The sequence below is a fragment of the Protopterus annectens genome, chromosome 16.part0 (genome assembly GCF_019279795.1).
Source record: "Protopterus annectens isolate FY-2018-M chromosome 16.part0, PAN1.0, whole genome shotgun sequence".
Taxonomy (NCBI): Eukaryota; Metazoa; Chordata; order Ceratodontiformes; family Protopteridae; genus Protopterus; species Protopterus annectens.
Genome location: NC_056750.1, coordinates 881,460,747 through 881,486,896, shown reverse-complemented (window position 1 = coordinate 881,486,896; position 26,150 = coordinate 881,460,747). Strand labels below are relative to the sequence as shown.

Genomic DNA, 26,150 nt, shown 5'->3' with positions numbered 1-26,150 from the left:
GATCCTTACCCTCTAAGTATTACAGCTACCACTGCTTTCTTCCAGGACAGAGGTACCTCTCCTCCTCTTAAGACACTGCTAAACAAAACCTTCTAGATCTTTCAGTTTTTTTTCTCCTGGCTTTCAAACTTCCACAGGAATACCATCTACTCTTGGGGACTTTCCGGCAGATTAGTTAAGCATCAAGTTTTACCTCATCTCCTCCTATCCTGTTAATAATTGCACCTCATCTACCTCCAAGCTTGGCATATTTAATTCTTCCATAAACATTTCCATTTGCATCTTTTCTTCATTTTCATATTTCTCCACTTTACACAGCCTCTCACAGAATTTCTGAAATATTTCTAGCACCTCTCTACTGGGTCTTGTTATCTTTGTTATAGGCTCCCCAAGTTTGGCAACAGTCCTTTCTACTTTGTTGCCAGAGTCATTGTGTTAAAAGTTTTTTGCGCTCTAGTGTTACTATAAAAAAAAAAAAGCTGCATCACAACAATCTTTCAAAGCTCATGCATATTATCAAAGTAATCGTTATTTTCTGCCTAGCATTCTGCAGTTGATCCTCTTTCTTAGATTCCCTCCCTATTCTGTAATATTTTGTCAATCCCTCTAAATAATTCTTACTTATTAACCATAGCTCCCTTTCTTTTATTTCCACCCTATTTCTAAACCCCACCTTAATTTTATCCCACACTCTAGCTATATTTTCAGAAGAAAATTGTATCCTCTCTAAGTGCTCCTGAATAATCTCCACTGCCTATTCCTTAAATTTCCCTCTTTTCAACAGGTGGAAAAGTGCTAGTGTCTCATTTTTATTTCAACAGATGTTTTTGTTTTAGATATTATTGTCGTATGATCTGAAATGGTTATTGGGTGGGTATCATGAACTTCACTTAATTGAACGTGTTCCTGTGAAATGTAAATTCTGTCTAACCTAGCCCAGTTTTTATGTCATGTGAAATGCCTATATTCACTCCAAACTTCTATTACTGAATTCACACCTTCCATATTTTCATAAATTTCTGCAAAAATCTATCTTCCTTGGTTATATTTTTCCTTCTGGGCCCAAGCAGCCATCTTGACTGCTGCAAATCAAATTTCATTCCCCACCTACAAGTAATATTTTGTACTGAAAACTGATCATTTCTCCCAGAATTTTCGTAAGCTCCATTACAGCGGTTTTAGGTGGAATGTAAATACATGCCAGTGAAATCCTCCTCCCTTGCCAGGAGCCCCTTAAGCACTACAAAAACCTGCCATTATCTTTTATCTTCTATCACTATTGGAACTCCTCTTGCAATACAAGTACTCCTCTTTTCCTTTGTCCCGGGTGTTCTGCTGAATAACCAACCTGAAAACCTTTACCAAATTCACATGTTCAGTCCTTTCTAAGTGTGCCTCCTGTAACACAGTTATTTGCACTCTACTTGTTTAATATAGTTCACTAGTCTTTGTATTTATCCGTGGGGCCATACACATTTAAAGACATTAAAGAAAGCAACACTGTATTAAAAAGTTATTATTCCCATCTTTTATGTATAGCACCTTTTTTGTTAAAAGTCTAGCTCTAGCTTTTGTGTTACATGCATACATTGTTTGGCAGGTTGAACTTTTATACAGTTGTTTCTTGTCACATACATTTGAGCCAATGTCACATCTTATAAAACTTTGTTTTATTGAAAGCCCTCAAAAAATACCCCCTAAAACCTATCAGCTTAATACTAACACAAAACTATGTATACCTTCAAATGCTGAAGTTTTACCCTCCTAATAGGAACAAAAGTCCCAAACTGAGACAGACTTGAGTTAACCTGAAAGAAAGCTCATCCATGCTAAGATGCATGGTGCACAGCCTGAGCTTCTACAGAGTACTGAATGGTTTTATCTTATCTTTATAGCTCTCCCAGCTGGGAAAACCCCTGAATGTTTTCAGAGAACATTATCGCCTAGCCAATTCTCCCCCCCCCCAGCCACTCTCCACCAAGCTGCACCCAGTTTCTCTTGATCAGACTGTCTCCATGGAGACATGAGAACCAGGCAGCCAGTTTCTCTATCAGATTGTGTCCATGGAAAAATGAAGACGAGCTACAGCACTAACTGAACACATACATTTGAAAGAAAAAAGCCTCAATACTCAATGTTCTTCATTTACATGTTCTCTCTCTTAAAACTTAATAAATCAATCTAAGGTCTTTAATCCAGTCACTGCCCCATGCAGAAATGAGAAAAGGCACATTTTTCTTTTATCATGCTTTTTAAGCAGGCTTTTTTTTATACATTGCAGTGCCTACATTTCTTAAAACTGAACGGAGAGAGAAGGGAGAAAGAAAAAAAAGAACACGAGTACCAGTTTATAACCCCATTACACTTAAAAATACCAGAAAAAAAACTTCTTTATAGAATGTAAAGAAAACCACATGCCATAGAATTGGTTCTATTTAAGAAAAAAATCTTTAAGTTACCTTTCTCCCTCCTCTTCCCCTCCCCCAAAGCACTTTCCTCCCTCCCCTTCCCCTCCCCAAAAGCACTTTTCCTCCCTCCTCTTCCCCTCCCCCAAAGCACATTTCCTAACATTAATGACATGAAGTAGGGCATATGCTTTAGAGTCCCCCATAAGTCCATATTCTGAAAAAGTACAATATTTCCAGACATTCTTGTTCTGTCATATTTTACAAATATATTTGAATTATATTCCCATACTAAGTTACTGGTTTTATTACTGCATCTCCAAAATCCTGTCTCTGCTTCATTTCCAATGTACTTTTGATTCTTCTAGTCTCATGCTCCCTTCCTTCTCATCAATATTTTCCGTTGAAAATTTTTGAAAAGGTTTCACAGGTACAGTCTCTCTGTGGTCTATATTACAAGCAGTAGAATCTTCTATTTCACAGCTCACTTCTTGATGGACAAACTTTTGCATTGACTTCACTCCTCCCTTAGCATGTACTTCCTCAAAAATGATTTTGTCCCACCAGGGAAGAATACCTTGAAGACAGCTGGGTACAGCAGTTTGAATCTCGCACCTGCATAGTACAGTTGTGTACACTTACCATAAATGTAGATGTTCAAGTGTATTCACTGTTGTAGTCATTACATTTGGGTAATCTGCTGGCAAGTTGCCCTCAGTCGGTCTGAATATCGAAGTCTTGGGTCCTGCGTCAGTTGCTGTCTTCTTCCATGACTTCAGGTCATCAGGGGTATAAAACATGCAGCCAACGCCACTTAATTCAGTTTCTTGCCCCAGATGTCAGGTGCCCCCCAAATGGGGAGCAAATATATATATATATATATATATATATATATATATATATATATATATACACACACACACACACACACACACACACAGCAATATATATGTAAATGCACTTTTAGCAACATAAACTTTACCTTCATCTAAAAGCAAATACACCACAAAGGCTATAGAATATAGTGAAGGAAAAATAAGTTTTAGAAAAAAGGGGGATGGTGGGTGGGTAACACAGACTGCAACAATGAATACAATCAAACATCTACATTTACATTAAGTGTACACAAATGTACTATGTTCTTCATGTTTCACTGTTGCAGTCATTACATTTGGGTAGAATCCCAAAGCTATGGATGGGAGGATGGAACTAAATCGCATTAGGAGTGGCTATAAGGTCCTGCAGAATTGCAGTGGCAAAGCCTGCCCTGGACATAGAGAAGAGAGGCAAATGATAATGCTTTGAAAAAGTATGAACAGAGCTCAAAGTAGCAGCTTCTAGAATGTCTTTGGTTGGAACTCCTCTGAGAAAGGCTGCTGAGGTAGAGGCAGCCCTGATGGAATGTGATCCAATTCCTGTGGGCACCGGTTTACCATGATGCAAGTAGCAGAAACGAATGCAGTGGCTTATCCACTTAGAAATAGTCTGCTTTGATACAGCCTTCCCCTCTGATCCTGCTGCAAATGCCACCAGTAGTTACTCAGACTTTCTTACAGATTTGGTCCTGTTTAAGTAGAATCTTAGTTGCCTGTGTATGTCCAATGAATGCAGAATCCGCTCCCCCTTGCTCTGTGGATTTGGGTAAAATGTTGGCAGGTGAATAGTTTGGTTAAGAGCCACACTGGATACCATTTTAAGCATAAAGGAAGGATTGGTACAGAGGGACACCCTGTCCAGGTAAAATGTAATAAAAGTCTCCGCAGCCACGAGGGCCTGTAGTTCTGACACCCTTCTTGCTGAAGTGATTGCCAAAAGGAAAGTGGTTTTCCAAGATAAAAACTTTACATCCGCAGTAGCTGCTGGTTCAAAAGGAGGCAGGGTGAGTTTTTCCAGCGCAAACTTGAGGTCCCATGCAGGAGTTGGTGATCTTCTGGGAGGCCTTAAATTTTTGGTCCCTCTAAGATACTGTTTTAGCAGAGGATGAGGAAAAGATGAGAGGGTCAGTGTTGTAATGAGCAGAGATGACAGAGGCATGGATATTTACTGAAGAAAAAGATAGGCCCTTGTTGAGCATCTCAGTCAAGTATTGTAAAATCTGAGGAATATTTGGTTTTGCTGTATCCGTTCCTTGTGCTTGGTTCCAAGCACAGAATCTCTTCCATTTATCAGCATAAGATTTTTCTATGACTAGGCCTTCTGGCTTCCAAAATGACATCCATCACAGATTTACTGAGAGGTGTTTGAATTACAATATCAGCCATCCTGCCAGGTTCAGAGTTTGGAGCGGAGTATGCAGAATTTGACTGTTCTGCTGAAACAGTAGAGGAGGTATTTGAGGCAAGTACCAAGGAGGGAGTTGAGACATATTCCTTAGAATTAGGTACCAGTGCTAGCGAGGCCAGTCCAAAGCAATTAGGATCATTTTTGTTTTTTCCTGTCTGACCTTTAGTAAGACCTTGGGGAGAAGAGGCAGAGGAGGAAAGGTGCAGACTGATAGGTTTTTCCAACTGAAGGACAGGGCATCCACTTTCCATGCTTGTCTGTGATAAGTCCTTGTGCAGAATTTGACGAGTTGATAATTTTGGGGAGAGGCAAATAGATCTATGTCTGGGCTCCCCCATTTCTGTGTTACCATGCTGAAGACTTGTGGATCCAGTTTCCAGTCGTGAGGGTCCATACGATTTCTGCTTAGGTCATCTGCCAGAGTATTTTGTTTTTCTGGCAAGAATTGAGCTTGAAAATGTACTTGGCAAGTCAAGGCCGTCTCCCACAATGCCATGGCTAGTCTGCAAAGGGGGTAGGAATGTGTACCCCCCCTGCTTGTTTACGTACTACATAACAGTAGTGTTGTCCATCTTTATCAGCACCAGCCGAGGCCAGACCCAGACTTTGGAATCCGGCTGACCGAAGGGCTGCCTGACGACAGGACAACCCATTTGTAAGGACTGCAGATGCATCCTTGAAGGACATCAGTAGTGTTGTCCATCTTTATCAGTAGTTGTCCTGGATGAAGTAATTCCTTGAAGGCTGTCAGGGCATTCTGAACAGCTAGCATCTCTTTCTGGTTGATACGCAGATGCATTTGTTTTGGGTTCCATATGCCCTGAATGCATCTCCCCGCCAGGTGGGCCCCAAGCATAGTCTGATGTGTCTGTAATTAGGGTTTGGGTGGCAAGGGGTAGTGGGAATGACAGTCCCTTGTATTGATGACATGCCTCTGCCCACCAAAGAAGCTCCTGTTGTAGGCAGGGAATGAGAGGAATCATTGTTTCCAGACTGTGACAATGTTGACTCCAAAAACTTTTTAGATACCATTGAAGTTTCCTCATATGCAGTCTTGCACATAGAATTAGTAGAATGCAGGATGCCATGAAAACCAAAGCCTGCAGAATTTGTCTTGCAGATAACTGGGTTTTTGTTGCCATCTGTTTGAAGTATATAGTCACAGCTGCCTTTGTTTGTCTGGCATAAGGTAAGCCATCTGGGCAGTTGTATTCAAGCTTGCACCCAGGAATTTAATTTTTTGAGAGGGTACCAGTTGTGATTTCTTTATATTTATTGTGTACCCTAGGCATGTTAGAAGCCTTTTTACAAATGCCAGATGTTAAATAAGAATGTCCTTGTTCTCTGCTTGAATGAGACGGTCATCCAAGTAAGGATAGATTTGTATGCTTCTTTGTCAGCAAAATGCAATTACTGGTGCCCGGAACTTTGTAAAGACCCTGGGCGCAGTAGATAAGCCAAAGGGCAGTGCAAAGAATTGGTAATGCATAAATCCTGTCTTGAAGCGGTGGCATCTTCTGCATGATTCCCTTATTGGGATATGCAGGTATGCCTCTTAAGTCTAGAGTCACTAACCAAGCGTTCTTGCCCAACATAGGCAGTAGCTGTTGAAAAGTCAGCATTTTGAATTTTGGAATGGCCAGGAATGTGTTAAAAATCTACAAGTCCAGTATTGGATGCCAGGCATGGTCTTTTCTGGGTACCAGGAACAGTCTTGAATAAAAAACCTTGCCCTTTTTTCCTTTTCTGGTACTGGTTGAATAGCCCCCATATTCATGAGGGACGTACCTTGTTTGAGCCTCTGCCCATTGACTTTGTGGTAGATCTGGCCAACCATTTGGAAGTGGCAAAGTATGGAAATGAAATCTGTACCCCTGGGATACTGTTTAATATTCAATTGTCCTGGGTAATTAACTGCCAATTTTGAGCATGAAGTGCTAATCCCCCCCCCCCAAGGGGACTGCTAAAAGATAAGTGCTTGGTGATGGTAGAGGGAAGTCAGAGACTGCTTACTGTAGGGTTGTGCTTCGTTTCCTCCAGATTTGGAGGTGGAGGCACCCCATTGCTTTGACTTGTAAGAACCATGTGATTGACATCTAGAGCCTTTTAAGCACCTGGATTTGCCTTGAGAGGCTCTGTTGGACGCAGGAAAGGACACATTTTTAGTAGGTCAGTGCCTACCGAATCTGGGTGGCTCCACTTGTAAGAAATCTTTTACAGTTTGCATAGATTTAGCTTTGTCTTCCATTTTCTTTAAAACCTCTTCTGCCTTAGTATCATGCTGTAAAGGGGCATCCAACAATTTAGCTTTAACATGATCAGGCAGATTTTGCTCCTTGAGCCAGGCATGCATTCTTATCACAGATCCAGTAACTGCAGCCCTGCAAGAGGCCTCCAAGGAATCAAAACCACATTGCAAAGTATGCTTTCCAGCCTGTTCTGCTGCATGCAATAATTCCTCTAATTCTTTATTTTCCACACAATCCGAAATCAACATCATTTTCTGTTTCATTGGGCCCATAACATGTTCTTGGTATTTAAGCATATGAAACTGGCAGTTTAAGGCCCTAATTGCCAAGGTTGCAGACGTATAAACCTTCTTTCCCCATCTATCCAGCACCCTGGAATCTCTATCAGAGGGGGTAGGATTTTTAGCTGTAGAGGCCTTTACACCTTTGGGACCCTGTGAAATACTTTCAGGATCAGAAGCAGGATTTTTTAATAGAAATGTGTGAGTCAGGAAGCCTGTAATATCTGTCTGGCTTACTAGGAGCCAGAGGTAGGGAATCAGGAGCCATGCTCGATTCCGAAAACATATCAACAATGTCTAATACAGGAGGTATAGCCAAAGGCCTATGCTGAGGAAGAAGGAAATCCCCAAGCCTCTTTTTTGATGATTTCCTCATATGCAGTCTTGCATATGGAATTAGAAGAATGCAGGAGGCCATGAACCCCAAGGCTTGCAGTATTTGTCTTGCAGATATAGCAGGGGTTTTGTGGCCACCTGTTTGAAGTCACCAAATTAATTTGCTTTTCTGGCGTAAGGAAAGCCATCTAGGCAGTTGTATTCAAGCTTGCACCCAGGAATGTCATTTTTTGAGAGAGTACCAGTTGAGATTTCTTTTCGTTTATGGTGTACCCTAGACAGGTTAGAAAGTACAGTTTTGTACCTACCATAAATGTAGATGTTCGAGGATCCACATTGCTGCAGTCCTAACTATTGGGTAGTCCGCTGTCCAGTCGGCCCGAATACCAAAGTATATGGCTGACGTCGGTCAGGGCGCATTAGACTGACGTCAGTACGTCAGGGTACTAATGCGCATGACCGACGTCATATCCTCAGTCTTTTCTTGCCCCAGATGTCAGAAGACCCTGAAAAGATAAGGCCAAAACCAAAACTCCAAACATACCTGCACAAAAATATGTACAATATATACAAAATTACCAGAATATAACCTCACCTACACAACCACCCCAAACACAGAGGGAAGGAGGGAGGTAAATTGGACTGCAGCAATGTGGATCCTCGAACATCTACATTTATGGTAGGTACAAAACTGTACTATGTTCTTCATTCCACATTGCTGCAGTCCTAACTATTGGGTAGAATCCCAAAGCAGAGGTAAGGGAGGCTGGCAAATCATAAGGAAGCAGGAACTGACAACATGCCTTGCAAAATAGCTGTGGCAAAACCAGCCCTAGACTTAGAGTAGAAAGGAAGGTGATAATGCTTAGAGAAGTATGCACTGAACTCCAAGTAGCTGCCTCCAAAATATCCTTAGTTGCCACCCCTTAGAAATGCTGTTGAAGTGGCAGTAGCCCTAGTGGAATGAGGCCTAATCCCAGCTGGAATCTCTTTGCCATGATGGGAATAACAAAATGCAATGCAAACCCCAATCCACCTAGAAATAGTTTGTTTTGACACAGGCTTGCCCTGCGAACTCAAAGCAAAAGAAACAAACAACTGTTGAGACTGCCTAAAATCCTTAGTCCTGCTCAAATAATAACGCAATTGCCTGTGTACATCTAAAGTGTGCAAAATCTTTTCCCCTTTATTTTGGGGATCTGCATAAAAAGTAGGCAAATGAATAGTTTGGTTTAAAGCCACACTAGAAACCACCTTAGGCATAAAGGAAGGATTAGTACGTAAAGATACCCTATCCTTATGAAAAATCAAAAAGGCTCTACCACCATAAGGGCCTGCAACTCAGAAACCCTTCTTGCAGAAGTAATGGCCAACAAAAAGCAGTCTTCCATGACAAGTATTTCAATTCAGCAGTAGCCAGGCTCAAAAGGTTGTAGAGTAAGTTTCTCCAACACAAAATTGAGATCCCAAGCAGGAGTAGGAGCTCTACGTGGGGGTCTTATATTCTTTGCCCCTCTAAGAAATTGCTTGAACAAAGGATGCGAAAACAATGGTGGGTCACAATCATAGTGAGCTGAAATTGCTGCAGCATGAATCTTAATGGAAGAGAAAGACAAACCTTTGTCCAATAACTCAGTAAGATATTGAAGAGCCACACTCAAATTAGGCTCAGAAATCTCCAAATTATTTGCTGCACTCCAAAATAAAAATCTCTTCCATTTTTCTGCGTACACTTTTCTTGTACTAGGTCTTCTGGCTTCCATAATCACATTTAAAACTTGTTGAGGAAGTTGAGACCTGCTGTCTTTCAAAACAGAATATGCCAGGCTGTTAGATGAAGAGAGTGAAGCTTGACATTGAGCAGGTGACCGTCCTCTGAGACAACAGGTGTGGAATCAAGGGTAAAGGCCATGGAGGCTTCCTTACCAGACTCCTCAGTAATGGGTACCAGTGCTGCGAGGCCAATCTGGAGCTATTAAAATCATCCTTGGCTTGTCTTGTCTGACCTTTAGAAGCACCTTTGGGAGAAGAGGCAGAGGTGGAAAAGCATACACATGAAGATTTTTCCAACTGAAAGAAAGAGCATCCACTTTCCAAGCTGTGTGATGAAACCTCTTTGTGCAAAACTTTGGCAGCTGGTGGTTTAGTGGAGAAGCGAACAGATCTATGTCTGGAGTTCCCCATGACACTGTCAATTTTGAAATACATGAAGATCCAGTTTCCACTCGTGGGGATCCATGATTTGTCTGCTTAACACATCTGCTAAGGAGTTCTGTGCTCCGGCAGAAACCTTGCCTGAAGAGTTAGTTGCAAGCTGAGCGCAGTCTCCCATAAAATCATTGCTTGCCTGCACAATGGGTAAGAATGTGTTCCCCTTGTTTGTTGATGTACCACATGACAGTTGTGTTGTCTGTTAGAATCAACACCTGCCCTGGAAGAAGTAACTCCTTGAAAGCCATTAATGCAAACTGGACTGCTAACATCTCTTTCATGTTGATATGTAGATGCTGTAGTCTGGCAGGCCACTTGTCTTGTATCCACTTTCCATTTAGATGAGCTCCCCAAGCAATGTCTGAGGCATCTGTCGTTAGAATCTGACTCGCCTCTGGCGGGTCACAGAGAGTCCCTTGTTTAGGTGACATTCCTGAGCCCACCATAAAAATTCCTTTTGAATGCAAGGTATTATTTGAATGACAGTGTCCAAATCCTGGCAGTGCTGTGTCCATACATTTTTGAGATACCATTGCAGCTTCCTCATATGCAGTTTGGCATTGGGAAGCACCAGAATACAAGATGCCATGAACCCTAAGGCTTGAAGGACTGTCCTTGCAGTCAGCCCGGACTGAAGAGATAGTTGATGGAAGTAACTGGAAAGATTCTTTTGTTTGTCTGGGGTTAGAAAGGCCATCTGGGCTGCTGTATTCAGTCTCACACCCAGAAAGCACATGTCTTGAGAGGGTACTAGACTGGACTTTATTTCGATCACAGAATACCCTAGGCATCTTAGCACTGCTATGACATATTCCAAATGCTGTAGAAGGTCTTCCTTTTCTTGAGCGAGAATCAGGCAGTCGTCCAAGTAAGGATAGATTTGAATTCCTTTTAGGCTGAAGTAAGGGATCAGTGGAGCCAGAACCTTTGTGAATACTCTGGGCAGTAGATAAGCCAAAGGGCAATGCAGAGAACTGATAATGAGAATTTCCAGCTCGAAATCGCAGATACTTCCTGCAACTTAGTCTTATAGGCACATGAAGGTAAGCTTCCTTGAGATCTAAAGTTACCATCCAGTGATCTTTGCCCAGCAGAGGTAAAAGCTGTTGTAACGTCAACATTTTGAACTTGGGAATGTCCAGATAAGTGTTGAGGATAGATAAATCCAAAATTGGTCTCCACATGTTCCCCTTCTTGGTACTAGAACAGGCGAGAATAAAATCCTAGGCCCCTTTCTGGCACAGGAACTGGCTGAATGGCCCCTATTTGGAGCAACAGAGAAATTTGCTTGTGAGCCTCTGTTCTTTGTAGAGGAGGAATGTCTGGCATGCCTTTGAAAGGAGGCAAGGTATGGAAATAAAACCTGTAACCGTGGTGAATGATATCCAGAACCCATCTGTCTTGGGTAATTAAATCCCAATTTTCTTTGAAAAGAGACAGCCTTCCTCCCAAAGGTGCTGCCAGGCGAGAATGTACTGGCAGCTGAAAAGGCAGGTCATTGTGTCTGCTTACGAAAGGACTGACCCCTGCCCTCACCAGAAGTCTGAGCAGGGAACTCCCTGTCCTAGGCCTAAAAGAACCTTGAGCTCTGCCCCTACCACGTCTAGACCTACCCCTAGACTGGGAATCATAAGCAGGATAAGTCCATCCCTTAGTAGGCCAATTTCTACTAAACTGGAGGCTGCACCTGCAAAAATCCTTAACAGTTTGCATAGACTTAGCCTTGTCCTCCATTTTCTTTAAAACTGCTTCCACAGGCGAACCAAACAACACATCAGACTGTAAAGGAGCATCCAAAATCCTTGTTTTAACATGCTCAGCTAAATTCTGATCTCTCAACCAGGCGTGCCTCGAAGAACAGAACCAGTGGCAGCCACCCTCGAGGAGGCCTGCACAGCATCAAAACCACACTGCAAGGAATGTTTACCCACCTGTTCAGACACATGGACTAAATCCTGCAACTCTTTACACTCAATACCCTCTGCCAGAGCATCAACCTTAGATTTCAATTGTGAAAGGAGATAATTCTGATATTTTAACATGTGAAACTGACAATTCAATGCCCTCATGGCTAAAGTGGAAGTAGTATACACTTTCTTTCCCCATCTATCCAAAGCCCTTGCCTCTTTATCAGGAGGAACAGGATTTTTAACAACAGAGGCCTTCACACCTTTAGGCCCCTGAGAGACAGTTTCCGGGTCTGCCCTAGGACTCTTAAAAAGATACTTATGAGCTTCAGGCACCCTATAGTACCTATCCGGTTTAACTGGGGCAGGAGGCAAAGAATCCGGATTCAGGGAAGCCTCTGCAAAAACATCTTCCACCACATTCAGAACAGGAGGTATAGCTAAAGGCCTATGCTGGGGTAAAAACAAGAATTCCCTAAGCCTCTTCCTGGAATCAGAGAAATCTTGACCTTCCCATTTAAAATGCTCCCTCATGGAATGCACAGTCTCTGAAAATGAGAAATCCTCAGGAGGAGAAGCTGAAGGAGTAGAATCATCCACATCAGAATCAGAATAAGGAGGATACTCCTGCAAGTCTTCAGCCAAAGACTCAGAAGCCTCCGAACATTGCTCAAAACTCTCAAACTCAGGTTCCACCCTAGGCCTCTTATCAGGAGGGGGCATAGAACCTCTAATCATAGTAATCAAATCCTCTGCCATTTTAAGCATATGTTTCTTAGGCAAAGACCCTGAAGCACTAGGAGAAACCCCACTGAAGCTAAACTTGGCCTGCCTCTCAAAGAAGCCTTGGAAACAGAAGGGAGGCTCTAACCACCTTAGGAAGAGAGGGAAGAACAGCCACCTGAGAAGCCCCTCAGCCTGGCCTACTTCCTGAGAGGATACATCCTGTAACAGTAAAGTCTCTCCCTGAGATTCCAAAGAAACACCTGGCAGAACCTCCGGCTCCACTGAGCCTTCTAAAGAACCGACGTCTGGGACTGTCGGTTCTTCCACTCTAGGCTTTGCTGCTTTGTCCTTGCGCTTTTTGGTCAAGCGGCCGGAGCATCCAACGGCATTTTATAATTACAACGCTTCCCAAAAACTAACCTGGCACAGTCTAACCTTCTCTTAATAGTGCGTTTGTTAAATCTAGCACAAGAGCGGCATCCAACAACGTCGTGCTCAGGCCCTAAACAAGGTATACACAAAGTATGGTAATCCCTATGAGGTATCTGTTTCCCACAAGAAATACAGTTATTCACTTTTTCTGACATCCGGTTAAATACTGAGGCAAGAAAAACCAAAATATTCCCAACGGGTACTTAGCCAACTTTGATTCGGTCTGAAACTCTGACTTCAGAAACTTTCAGAACGCCAACCTGCACTCGCAAAATTGCTTCTGCATCGGACCATGCGGCAAAAAAGACTGAGGATATGACATCGGTCATGCGCATTAGTACCCTGACGTACTGACGTCAGTCTAATGCGCCCTGACCGACGTCAGCCATATACTTTGGTATTCGGGCCGACTGGACAGCGGACTACCCAATAGTTAGGACTGCAGCAATGTGGAATGAAGAACATCTCCTTTTACAAACGCCAGATGTTTTAGAAGAATGGCCTGGTTTTCTGCCTGAATTAGACAATCGTCCAGGTATGGATATATTTGAATATTTCTTTGCCTGCAAAAATGCAATTACTGGAGCCAGGCACTTTGTAAATGCCCTGGGCACAGTAGATAAGCCAAAGGGCAGTACAGAGAACTGATAATGCATGCAGCCTGCTTTGAAGCATAGGTATCTTCTGCAAGATTCCCTGATTGGGATATGAAGGTAAGACTCCTTTAAATCTAGAGTTTCCAACCAGGCATGTGGTAGATGTAATGTGTACCTGGATTTCTCCTATACAATCTTTTACACACCCTACTCTGAAATATACTTTTGAACCTAAACATACGGCCAGCTGTGATGATATGAATATTATTTACATGGCCAATTGTAGGTCATGTAAAGCCTTCTATGTAGGTATGACCACGAGACGGCTCAAGGACAGGATCTATGAGCATATATATGAAATCAAAAAATCTGACACTAAGAATGCTTTAGCCAAACATATCCTGGAATTTCCAGGACATACTTTTGGTTTTAAAGTTCTACAAAACAAACGTCCTGATGTTAGAAAAGGAGACAACTTCTGTGAATTAGAAAACTCAGAACTGAGCTGGATTCTTAGATTGAAGGCACATCATCCCCCAGGCCTCAACTTATATGTTCGTATCAGATCAGCATTGAAGATGAGGAGATAACTTACATTTTTACATTTCATCTTGTGCCAGCTCTGGCCCGTATTTTGATTCCATGTACTTTCTAGCATCAGTGGCTATCTATAGGAGGTGTTCCTCTTTCACATTCATCTCTACATATTAAATTTTACTTCCAGATAGTGTTGATCAGTGAGGCTTTGTGACCCCCTTTTTTGAGGCATTTCATCAAGAGTTCATATAGATACTTGGGTGTTGTTTTTAACCATCCTGATTTTTTACACATTATGATAGCAGCACCACTATTTCTAGTGATGTTAGTTATATACTTGCATATGTACCTCTATACACATATACATATTTTTATGTATATGCAGGAATATATCCATACTTGTGTTTCAGCCTCCTTTTTGCAAGGTTGACATAACATGCTTATTTTAAGCATGTTAAGTATTTTCTAAGTTTGTGTTTTACATCTATCTTTCTATATACCAGTACTGTATATAATATGTATAATGCATATAATTAGAAGTTATGTACCTACCATAACGTTCCATGTTAGTTGTCTTCTCTCGCCTTCTTTCTTGCTGGATGGGTTTGGAGCCGATCCTCGGCTCCGACTCGGCACTTGCTTTAGCTCGAGAACTCCTTTTACCAGCTCGAGGCAACCCTATATCCCATGATGCAAGGCGGAACTACCTCAGATCTCGTTTGGCAGCTAACTGACCCTGCTAAAGACTTATCCTAATATAATTAGGAACCATGGTTCCTAAAAGAAGTCCTCATAACAAAGCTCCAGAGGAAGCAATCTAATAGGAACTCTCCAAGATCTGTCCAGGCCAGGGGGAAGGAGGGAGGGGCCTTAAGAAAGAAGCAGAGAAGACAACTAACATGGAACGTTATGGTAGGTACATAACTTCTAAATGTTACGTTGTCAATCTCGCCTTCATTCTGCTGGATGGGACAGCGTCCTAGCACCTGTATCCCGGGTGGCTCAATGGAACAGACTCTTGAGAACAGTGGAACCAAAACTGGCCCTATCTCTGGAGGCCAAATCCAACTTGTAATGAGACACAAAGGTATGAGGCGTGGCCCAAGTAGCTGCTGCACAAATGGAGTCAATGGGAAGTCTATCCTGAAAGGCTACAGAAGTGGATAGACTCCTGGTCGAATGTGCTTTTGGCTTAGAAGATAGTTGTTTGCCCCTTAGAGAGTACACATAGGAAATGGTGGAAGTCAACCATCTAGATAAGGTCACTTTAGATACTGGAAGACCTAACCTGTTTTCTGCATAGGAGACAAACAATTGGTCTGATTTTCTAATTTGTTTAGTCCTATGTAAGTAGTACCTGAGCTGACTATGAACATCCAAAAAATGCAGCTTTTGTTCAGCTCTGTCAGAATAGTTAGGAAAGAAAACTGGTAGATCAATAGAATGGTTAATATTGGTTTGAGATACAACCTTGGGAAGAAAGGAAGGGTTAGTTCTGAGCGAAACCCTATCCTTATGAAACACCAGATAAGGTGAACGAATAGAGGGCCTGAATCTCAGAAACTCTTCTTGCAGAAGTAACAGCCAGCAAAAATATAGTTTTCCACGTCAACAACTTTAAAGAACACGTAGCAGACGGTTCGAAAGGAGGTAGAATTAGAGATGCCAACATTAAGTTTAGATCCCATTGCGGAGGAGGATGTTTCACAGGCGGTTTTAGGAGAAAAACTCCCCTTAAAAAGGCTTTGCATAACCTATGAGACATGATGTTATTGTCGTGCAAGCCAACATGATACTTGGAAATAGCAGCCAGTTGTACTTTGACTGTAGATGACGAAGATCCCGAATGAAAAACCTCCGCCAGGAAATCCAAAACAGAATGTACAGGAGCGGTAAAAGGATCAATATTTCTGGCGTTTGCCCAAATAGAAAAACATCGCCACTTGCTAGCATAAACAGTTCTAGTGGACGACTTTAAAGAAGACACTAAAATGTCTCTGAGTCAGAAATCATTGGTAGCCTGGCTAGGGAAGGAAGTGGAGCAACCAAGCAGTGAGGTTGAGAGAATGAATGGCCGGTGCTGCTGACCCGACTGGTGGATCAAAAGATCCGAACTGGGTCCAGATGCCAGGGCTGCACCAGAAGGTGATGATGTAGAGACGGAAACCAAATTTGTCGAGGCCAATATGGAGCAATGAGGATCAATTTGGCTCTCAAAACGGTGGCTTTCTGAATGACTTGTGGAATCAATGGAAAGGGAGGAAAAGCATAAAGAAGTCCCAGAGGCCAATCCTGGGTTAGAGAGTCTCTCAAGGGTTGGCCTGGAAGAGGAAATAGTGTGAAGTAATCTGGGCACTTGCTGTTTTGAGGGTAGCGAAAAAGATCGCAACAAGGGGTGCCCCACTTCAGAAAAATCTGATCCACTACAGATTGATTGAGAGACCACTCGTGAGGCATCAGAATAGATCTGCTTAGCCTGTCCGCCAATAGGTTGGACCTGCCGGGAATGTGCGTTGCTATCAGAAACCGCTGAGAAGAGATCGCCCACTGCCAAAGTCTGAGAGCTTCTCGACATAAGGGATAGGACCTGGTTCCGCCCTGTTTGTTGATGTACCAGACCACGGACATGTTGTCCCGTCTGTACTGCAATAGTCCCTGTGGGAAGAAAGTCGTCGAGGGCTTGCAACGTTAAAAGCACTGCTCTCATCTCCAGGACATTTATGTGCAGGTGGTATTCTATGGGTTGCCACGTCCCGTGGACCATCCTGCCCTGATAATGCCCCCCCCACCCGATCAGAGAGGCATCCGTGGTGACTGTGGCAACTGGAGGAGGGGGAAAAAAGGGTCGGCCCTGATGAAGAAGAGGGGAAGATATCCACCATCGTAGATGAGCCCTGCAAGACTGTGTCACTAAGATCTCGTGTCTCATGGGCAGATCGTGGTACGACCACTGCGTGAATAACATCCACTGCAGGAGACGCATGTGGAAGCGAGCCAGTGGAAGAACAATGGCTGCAGCCATTAGGCCTAAAACTTTCAAGACAAACCTGGCTTTGATCTTGTTGCTTTGTAACAGAAGCTGAACAAATTTCTGGATGTCCAGAATCCTTTGATCTGTTAGCCTGGCTAACATTTTGACGGTATTTAACTCTGCACCTATAAAGGTGATAGATTGGCAAGGCAGCAGAGAGGATTTTTCGAAATTTACCGAAATTCCTAGACTCTTGCAAAGCTGTAGGGTGTAGTCTCTGGACCGTAGAAGCTGATGCTTGGAGGTGGCGGAGAGGAGCCAGTCATCCAAATAAGGAAACACCTGTAATCCTCGACGTCTCAGATGAGCTGTGACCACTGCCATGCATTTGGTGAACACTCTGGGGGCTGAAGTGAGGCCAAAGGGCAGTGCTCTGAATTGGTAATGACTGGCTCCCAGCCGAAAGCGGAGAAACCTTCTGGAGCGTCTGTGAATCTTTATGTGATAGTACGCATCCTGAAGGTCTATCGAGCACATCCAGTTGTCCTTGCCCAGAAAGGGCAGAATGGATTGCAGCGTGACCATCCGGAATCTTGCCTTTCTGACAGACTTGTTTAGTCTGCTTAGGTCTAGTATTGGTCTCCAATCTCCCGTCCTTTTGGGGACCAAAAAGAATCTTGAGTAGAAGCGGCATCCTACTTGGTCTGCCGGCACTGTTTGGATGGCTCTTTTTTCCAGGAGTTTTGAAACTTCCTGTCTTGCCAAATCCCTTTGACCGGGTGAGATGTCTGGAAGGGATTGTAGAGGCAGGAAACCTTTGAAGGGATTTTGTAACCCTCGGATATGATCGACTGTACCCACTTCTCTTGTGATAGGGATTGCCAGGCTACTGGGTACAGCGAAATTCTTCCCCCGACTGCCTCCAAGGGTGGACAGTCGGGCAACACCTCAGGGATGTTGAAAGGGCTTCTCAGGAAGAGACTCCCTGTTGCCCTGGTTCTGAGGACCCCCTGCCTCTAGGGCGGCGCCTTTTATGGTTAACCGCTCTGCCTCTGGGGGTAAACTGACCACGTGTGTCCGGTGCAGCTCCTTGGGCTTTACGGAACCACATCTTCCCCCCTTCTGACCCTTGGGATATGGCCTAGAAGGAGTGGAAAACTGGACTCCAACGGCAGAAAGAGTTTTACCGTCCTGCTCACATCTGGTCAAAGTATCCTTCACCTGAGGTCCGAACAAAGCCGAACCGTCAAAGGGGGTGTTGGTGAAGGACGCCTTAAAGGGGTCCGCAAAATTACACAGCCGCATCCAGGCTTGGCATCTAAGAGCAACACCTGTGCCTGCGGCCCTGCTCGCTCCATCGGCCGCATAAGATAAGAGCCGCATGGAGGAGTTAGATATGGAATTCAGGATAGCAAGCTGAGAGGCAATCTTTTCCTGAGCCCCAGCAGCAGAAGGATCCTGGACTACTTCTCCCAGTTCCTTGAGAATATCTCATTGAAGCCTGGTGAAGTGACAAAGGTAATTCAGCTTAACGATAGCAAAGGTCGCTGAAGAAAACATCCGCTTTCCATACCTGTCCATGGTCCTAGAATCCTTATTAGGAGGATGGACAGGTACTGAAGGATCCGCCAGTTCCTTCTTAGTGGCCGCCGCTACCACCATAGCATCCACAGAGACACCTTTGGACAGGAACTGTTTGCCCGAAGGGGCGTGATGAACTTGGATGGTCTCCTGGGGACAGGTTCCACAGAATCTGGAGCACGCCCGCTCGAGCCACTACCTGCATGAGTGGGTCGAAAGGCGGAGACACCCAGGAGGTGGAGGGTTGGGATCCAAAAGCCTCCAGGTATACCGACTCATCCTCGGAGGGGTCAATGGAGGCCAATTCCCCTCTGTTTGAGGAGCTCAAGGATGTCTGAAAATGAGACATCCTCAGAGGGGACCGTGGGGAACCCTCCGACTCATCTAAGTCGGTGTCAGATGTAGTAGACTCAGGGAGTCTGTGTGTTTCCTCTTACACGTCCTCTTCGAGGGGTTCCCCTGCAGGGTCAGGAGAAACCTCGGAAGAGGAGGAAATTCCCAGTGGGGAAACCTGGGGCGATGGATCCCTGGGCCTGAGAGCAAGAGGCTGGCAAGAGGCATCTGCAGGCACTGATGAGGGAGGAGCTAGAGGGATAGACCGTTGACCAGACTCAGAGGCCAGGACACTCCTCATCACCTCAAAGGCTCTCTCCCGGGAGACCTGAACACACCTGCTCAAGAAACAGGAATGGTCGGCTCCAAGGAGAGAGAAGGCTCGAGGCCGATGTCGGAGCCGAGCTTAAGCGAAGCCCGAGAGGGACAGCGGGTCGGACAAGGGTCCGATGCCACTAGCCCCTCGGAGCCGACAGTGGAAACCCGGACCGGATCCCTCCAAGGAAGGTCTCAAGGAGGAGATCGGAGCCGAAGATGACGGAGCCAAGGATGTATCGGCTCGCATCGAAACAGTCGCTGTCCCAAGAAGCTCCGGCTCGAACTCTGGTGTGGAGTCAGAGGAGGAATCTCAAGAATCGGGCTATAGCCAAGTCTGTTGAGACGGGCTATGGAGCATTTGGGCCAGTGCCTGAGATTTCAGCAGCCTGCTTACCACCCTCTCAAATCGTGGTCAGACAGCCTGGAAGATCTCAAGATCGGCTCCGATGGCTCCGCTCCGACAAAGAGGAGACCCCGGAGCAGAGTGAATGCTTAGTATCGAAGGGACCGATCTCTTACGGGTCGGAGCCATCGGAGCCGAGTCCCTTGAACCCCAGATGGAGCCGAGGATCTCGGCTCCGATGCTTGATAAAGTGTCGGCTCCAGCCGGAGCCGACAAGGCCACAGTAGTCAGGGTATCGGAGCCGCCGCACCGAACCCACTACTCTAACAGAAGAAGTATCGACTCCAGCCGAGCGATATCGGCTCGACGGAGCCGAGCCACCGGAGGAGGCTTGGACACTGTAGCCTGAGCCTTGGTGGCTTAAGAGGTTTTCCTGTCCCTGGCTTAGGAGGAGAACCTTCAGGTTTTAATAAACCTCGGAGGATTAATTTGTTCCTCCTTTCCTGCAGGACTCTCTGGCTAAAAGCATGACACAACGCACAGGAGTCCTGCAGGTGCAAAGGCCCCAGGCAATACACACAAGAAGTGTGACCGCCTGTCAGGGACATTTTCTGACAGCACTGGTCACACTTCTTGAAGCCTGAGACCTTGCCTTCCCTAGACATCCTAAAAGGATAGACACAAACAGTCCCCACAAACACACAACTTAATCCCTACACAGACACACAGGAAGGGAATAACTTGGGAACTAGGCCTGACTAAAACTTTAAACTGAAAAACTATTTTAAAAGTTTAAAAGGAAGGAATATGGTGGGCTGTAACTAAGTACAGGCTAATCTAACACTAAAGGGAAAAATAAACCCTAACTAAACTTTTTCTTCTTTAACAAGAAAAAACTTACCTCAGCTGGCAAAGGAGACCTCTTTCGCTAAGCGGCAAACGAGATCTGAGGTAGTTCCGCCTTGCATCATGGGATATAGGGTTGCCTCGAGCTGGTAAAAGGAGTTCTCGAACTAAAGCAGTGCAGTGGAGCCGAGGATCGGCTCCGAACCCATCCAGCAAGAATGAAGGCGAGATTGACAACGTAACATCGCTATTTATTAGAAAGATGTTTGTATGTATTTAGTTTTTATGAATTTAGTTACAGGCCAGTCTCTGCTTGATTGTTATATTAATTTATAATAACTTATATACACCAGCATTGCTGTTTCGTATTGTTCATCCACTATGCCTGATGTTGTTTTTAACAAAGATTTCTTAGTATTTTAGGGACTGTGGAGTTATTTGTAGTGTTTTTATGAGCTTTTTATGTTTCATGACAAGTTAATTGCTAGATAGCTAGCTCCTAAGTTTTTAAGTGGTTTTTAAAAGTGGGTTTGGTACTAAAAATATGTATATATACTACTTTTTTTTAACATTGGATGAATACTATAGATGCAGTTGTATTCATTGAAAGGAGTGAACTGATTGATTAATTAATTGACCAGTTGATTTTTTGGTAGGAGTAGCTACTTTAGCTAGGTATATAAATGAAGCTTGCTCCTTTGTGTATTAGATCTGAAGAAGCATGCAGTAGTGCATGCGAAAGCGCTCATCTTTTATGTTATTTTCTCTCTAATAAACAGTGAATCCTTCGTGGTGGTCTCTTTCCATTTTTATGCTATTGGATTTGTTTTTCGTTGGAAGAGACCTTTAGGAGCCAGGACTGTTTTAAGGTTTATCAGGCATCCTTGCCTAGCATAGGAAGTAACTGGTGAAGAGTCAGCATTTTGAATTTTGGAATGTCCAGAAAGGTGTTTAGAATAGACAGGTCCACAATTGGACGCCATGATTTGTCTTTTCTGGGTACCAGGAAAAGTCTGGGATAGAAACCTTGTCCCTTTTCCTCTTCTGGTACTAGTTGAATAGCCCCCATGTTTAGGAGGGAAAGTACTTGTTTCTGAGGCTCTGCCCACTGATTCGGGGGGGGGGGCGCAGGTCTGGCCACCCATTTGGTGTTGGCAGCATCTGGAAATTAAATCTGTATCCCTGGGATACTATATTTAAAACCCACTTGTCCTGGGTAATTAGATGCCAATTTTGCGCAGGAAGTGCTAGTTTCCCCCCCAAAGGGGCTGCCAAAAGATAAGTGCTTGGAAATGGCAGAGGAAAGTCACAGACCGTTTACCGTAGGGGGGTGCCTTGCTACTTCCAGATTTGGAGGTGGAGGCACCCCATTGTTTTGTTCTGTAAGTTCCTTTTGACTGAAACCTGGAGCCTTTGGAGTGTCTGGGTTTGACCAGAGCGGCTCTGTTGGGTATTGTAAAGGACCAATTCTTAGTAGGCCAGTGCCTACTGAACCTGAGTGGCTGCACTTGTAGGAAATCTTTTAGTTTGCATAGATTCAGCTTTGTCTTCCATCTTTTTCAAAACTTCTTCTGCCTTATTACCAAATAGACTATCCTGTTGTAAAGGAGCATCCAACAATTTTGCTTTAACATGATCAAGCAGATTTTGCTCCTTGAGCCAAGCATGCCTTTCTTATCATAGATCCAGTTACGGTGGCCCTGCAAGAGGCCTCCAAGGAATCAAAACCACACTGCAAAGTATGCTTTCCAACGTGTTCAGCTGAATGCGATAAATCCTGTAACTCTATTTTCCACACAGTCAGAAATCATCATTTTGTGTTTCAGTAAGCCCATGACATGCTGTTGATATTTAAGCATATGAAATTGACCGTTTAAAGCCCTGATTGCCAGGGTTGCAGATGTGTAAACCTTCTTACCCCATCTATCCAGCGCCCTGGAGTCTCTATCAGAAGGGGTAGGAGTTTTAGAAGTAGAAGCCTCAACACCCTTGGGACCCTGAGAAACTGTTTCAGGGTCAGCAGTAGGGTTTTTAAAAAAAAGCTTGTGGGATTCAGGAACCCTATATCATCTGTCTGGCTTACTAGGAGCCAGAGGCAGGGAATCAGGAGCCATGCTGGATTCTGAGATATCATCAACAATGTCTAAAACAGAGGGTATAGCCAAAGGCCTATGCTGAGGAAGAAGGAAATCCCTAGGCCTCTTTTTGGATTCTGAAAAATCCTGACTCTCCCAATGAAAATGTTCCCTCAAGGTATGCAAAGTTTCTCCAAAAGAAAAATCCTCAGGAGGAGAAGCAGAAGGAATAGATTCTTCTGCATCAGAATCCCCATATGGTGGAATAGAAAATTCCTGATCAAAAGAGGAATCAGAAGAAATGGAAACCTGATCTGAAGATTCAGAATAGTACAGTTTTGTACCTACCATAAATGTAGATGTCTGATAGGTATGCATCTGCAGTCATAACAAATGGGTTGTCCTGCCTCAGGCAGCCCTTCGGTCGTCCGGATTCCAAAGTCTGGGTCTGGCCTCGGCTGATGTCGCACTTCACCCGACGTCATAGCTGCTGGGGTATAAAGGCATCAGCCAACGCCATTTTCCTCAGTGTTTCTTGCCCCAGATGCCAGGTGCCCTCTAGGAAGGCTAAATTTGGATAAATGCAGATAATTCCAAACAGTAGAAAGCAATATATATATATATATATATACATACAAACAAATACACCATAATAGATTCCCCAGCTAGCTAAAAGAGGGTAAGTACCCTAGGAATACCACAGAGGGAAGGAGGGTGGGTAATCCTGACTGCAGATGCATACCTATCGGACATCTACATTTATGGTAGGTACAAAACTGTACTATGTCCTTCAAGGATGCATCTGCAGTCATAACAAATGGGTAGAATACCATAGCCAAACTGGGGAGGAGGCACTAAGATAATGATGGTGTAGTTAAGATCCCTTGTAAAACAGCAGTTGCAAAACCTGCTCGGGATCTGGAGTATAAAGGAAGATTATAATGCTTGGCAAATGTATGCACGGAGCTCCAAGTAGCAGCTTCTAAAATGTCTTTGGTAGCCACTCCTCGTAGGAAAGCTGTAGTGGTGGCTGTAGCTCTTGTGGAGTGAGGCCTGATATTTTCAGGAGTTGTCTTTCCATGAAATGAGTAGCAGAATCGAATGCAATGTCCTATCCATTTTGAGATTGTCTGTTTTGAAATTGCTTTTCCTTGCACTCCTGTTGCATATGCTACCAGAAGCTTGTCAGTTTTTCTGCTGGCCTTGGTTCTGTCCAGATAGTAGCGCAGTTGTCTGTGTACATCCAAGGTGTGTAGTAGTTTTTCCCCCCTGTTCTGTGGGTTGGGGAAGAATGTAGGTAAATGTATGGCTTGGTTCAAGGATACCCTGGATACCACCTTTGGCATAAAAGTAGGATTGGTTCTCAGAGACACTCTATCCTGATGGAAGATAAGGAAAGGCTGCACTGCCATTAATGCCTGTAACTCAGAAACCCTTCTTGCTGAAGTGATTGCTAGCAGGAAGGCAGTTTTCCAAGATAAGAACTGTAAGTCTGCTGTTGCTGGTGGTTCAAAAGGGGGAAGTGTTAACTTTTCTAGCACAAAATTAAGATCCCATGCAGGCAAAGGTGGTTTCCTTGGAGGCTTTACATTTTTGATCCCTCTCAAAAATTGTCTGAGGAGAGGATGAGAGAAGACAGGAGGATCCATGTTGTACTCTGCTGAAATTGCTGATGCATGTATCTTAATGGAAGAATAGGACAGGCCATTGTGGAACAGTTCTGCTAAGTATTCCAGGATGTGTGCTAGGTTTGCTAGTGTGACATTTTCTCCCTTTTCTGCACTCCAAATGAGGAATCTTTTCCATTTGGCTGAATGTTTTCCTTGTGGAGGGTCTGCGAGCCTCCAGGATAATGTTCTTAATCCTCTGAGATAAATCAAGTTGGTTTTGTTTTATGCAATTTTCCAAGCAGTTAGCTGCAGTGTTTTTAAGTTTGGATGCAGGGTCTTGTAATTGTTCTGCGTTAGAAGTAAAGGACATAGAGGTAGATGCCATGAATGCGTCCGAGACATGCTTCTCAGTAGCGGGTACCAATGTTGCCTTGGCCAGTCTGGAGCCATCAGAATTACCTTTGGCTGTTCCTCTCTGATCTTCAGTAGAACTTTGCACATCAAAGGAAGAGGTGGAAAGGCATATACTGTCAGGGCCTTCCAACTGAAAGAAAGGGAGTCCACCCTCCAGGCTTGTGGGTGGTATATCCTTGAGCAGAATTTCTTCAGTTGGTGGTTGAGTGGGGAGGCGAACAAGTGTATCTCTGGCATTCCCCATTTCTTTGTTATGGTTTTGAAGATGTCTGGATGCAGCATCCATTCGTGGGCTTCCGTGGTAGTTCTGCTTAAGCTGTCTGCTAGTGAATTCTCTTTTCCTGGTACGAATCTGGCCTGCAGTTGGATGTTGAGATTCAGGGCCAAGTTCCACAGGTCCACTGCCATCCGGCATAGAGGGTAGGAATGTGTGCCTCCCTGTTTGTTGATGTACCCACATGACTGTGGTATTGTCCGTCCTTATCAGCAGGTGTCCTTGCTGGATGAATGGTCTGAATGCCTCGATTGCATGTTTCACTGCCAGCATCTCCTTTAGATTTATGTGTAGATTCAGCTGGTCTTGTGGCCATAGGCCTTGGATACACTTGTCTTCCATGTGTGCCCCCCAGCCTGGGTCTGAGGCGTCCGTGGTGATGGTCTGCCTTGGATGTGGTTTGTGGAAAGGCAATCCTCTGTTTATCTGACAGGCCTGAGCCCACCACAGGAATTCTTTTTTCAGACATGGAATGATTGGTATCTGGGCTTCTAGACTGTCTGTGTTGAGACCATACATTCCTTAGGTACCATTGTAACTTTCTCATATGCAGCCTGGCATGTGGGATCAATATTATGCAGGATGCCATGTAACCCAGGGCCTGCAGGACTTTCCTTGCAGTAAGCTGAGTTTGTCTTGTTAATGCCATGAAATAGACTGGTAGTTGCTTTTGTTTTTCCTCTGTGAGAAAAGCCATCTGAGTTATTGTGTCCAGTTCTGCACCCAAAAATGTTATCCTTTGGGATGGCACTAGTCTTGATTTTTGTATGTTGACTGTGTATCCCAAGGCTTGCAGCAGTTGTATGACATTGGCCAAATCCTTTATTAATTTTGTCTTGTTGTCCGCTTGTATTAGGCAGTCGTCCAGGTATGGGTAAATTTGAATTCCCTGAAGTCTGCAATGAGCAATTACTGATACCAGGCATTTCGTGAATACTCTGGGTGCAGTAGATAAGCCAAAGGGCAATGCTGAGAATTGATAATGCTCTGATCCTGCAAGAAATCTGAGGTGTCTTCTGCAATCTGGTCGTATAGGGACGTGCAGGTATGCCTCTGAGATCTAGAGTCACCAGCCAAGACTCCTTGCCCAACATGGGAAGAAGTTGCTGTAGGGTCAGCATTTTGAATTTTGGAACAATGAGGTATGTGTTCAGTGTGGACAAATCGAGAATAGGCCTCCATTGATTTTCTTTTCTTGGTACAAGGAATAGTCTGGAGTAAAATCCTTGGCCTTGTTCCATAGATGGTACCTTTTCTATTGCTCTCATCTTTAGTAAACTGATGATTTGTTTTAGAGCCTCTGCTTTCTGGCTTGGTGGAAGGTTTGGCATTCCTCTCTTTTTTGGTAGAGTGTGGAAGTGAAACCTGCAGCCCTTGTCTATTGTTTGTAAAGTCCATTTGTCTCCTGTAATACAATGCCAA

The 26,150-nt window shown here is 44.1% G+C and overlaps 1 protein-coding gene across 1 annotated transcript in view; it reads right to left on the bottom strand.

The window, feature by feature from the left end:
* Nucleotides 1-26,150, bottom strand: part of LOC122790680 (src substrate cortactin-like) — a 1,120,562-nt gene that overhangs the window by 951,386 nt on the left and 143,026 nt on the right. The gene's annotated exons all lie outside the window — the stretch shown is intronic.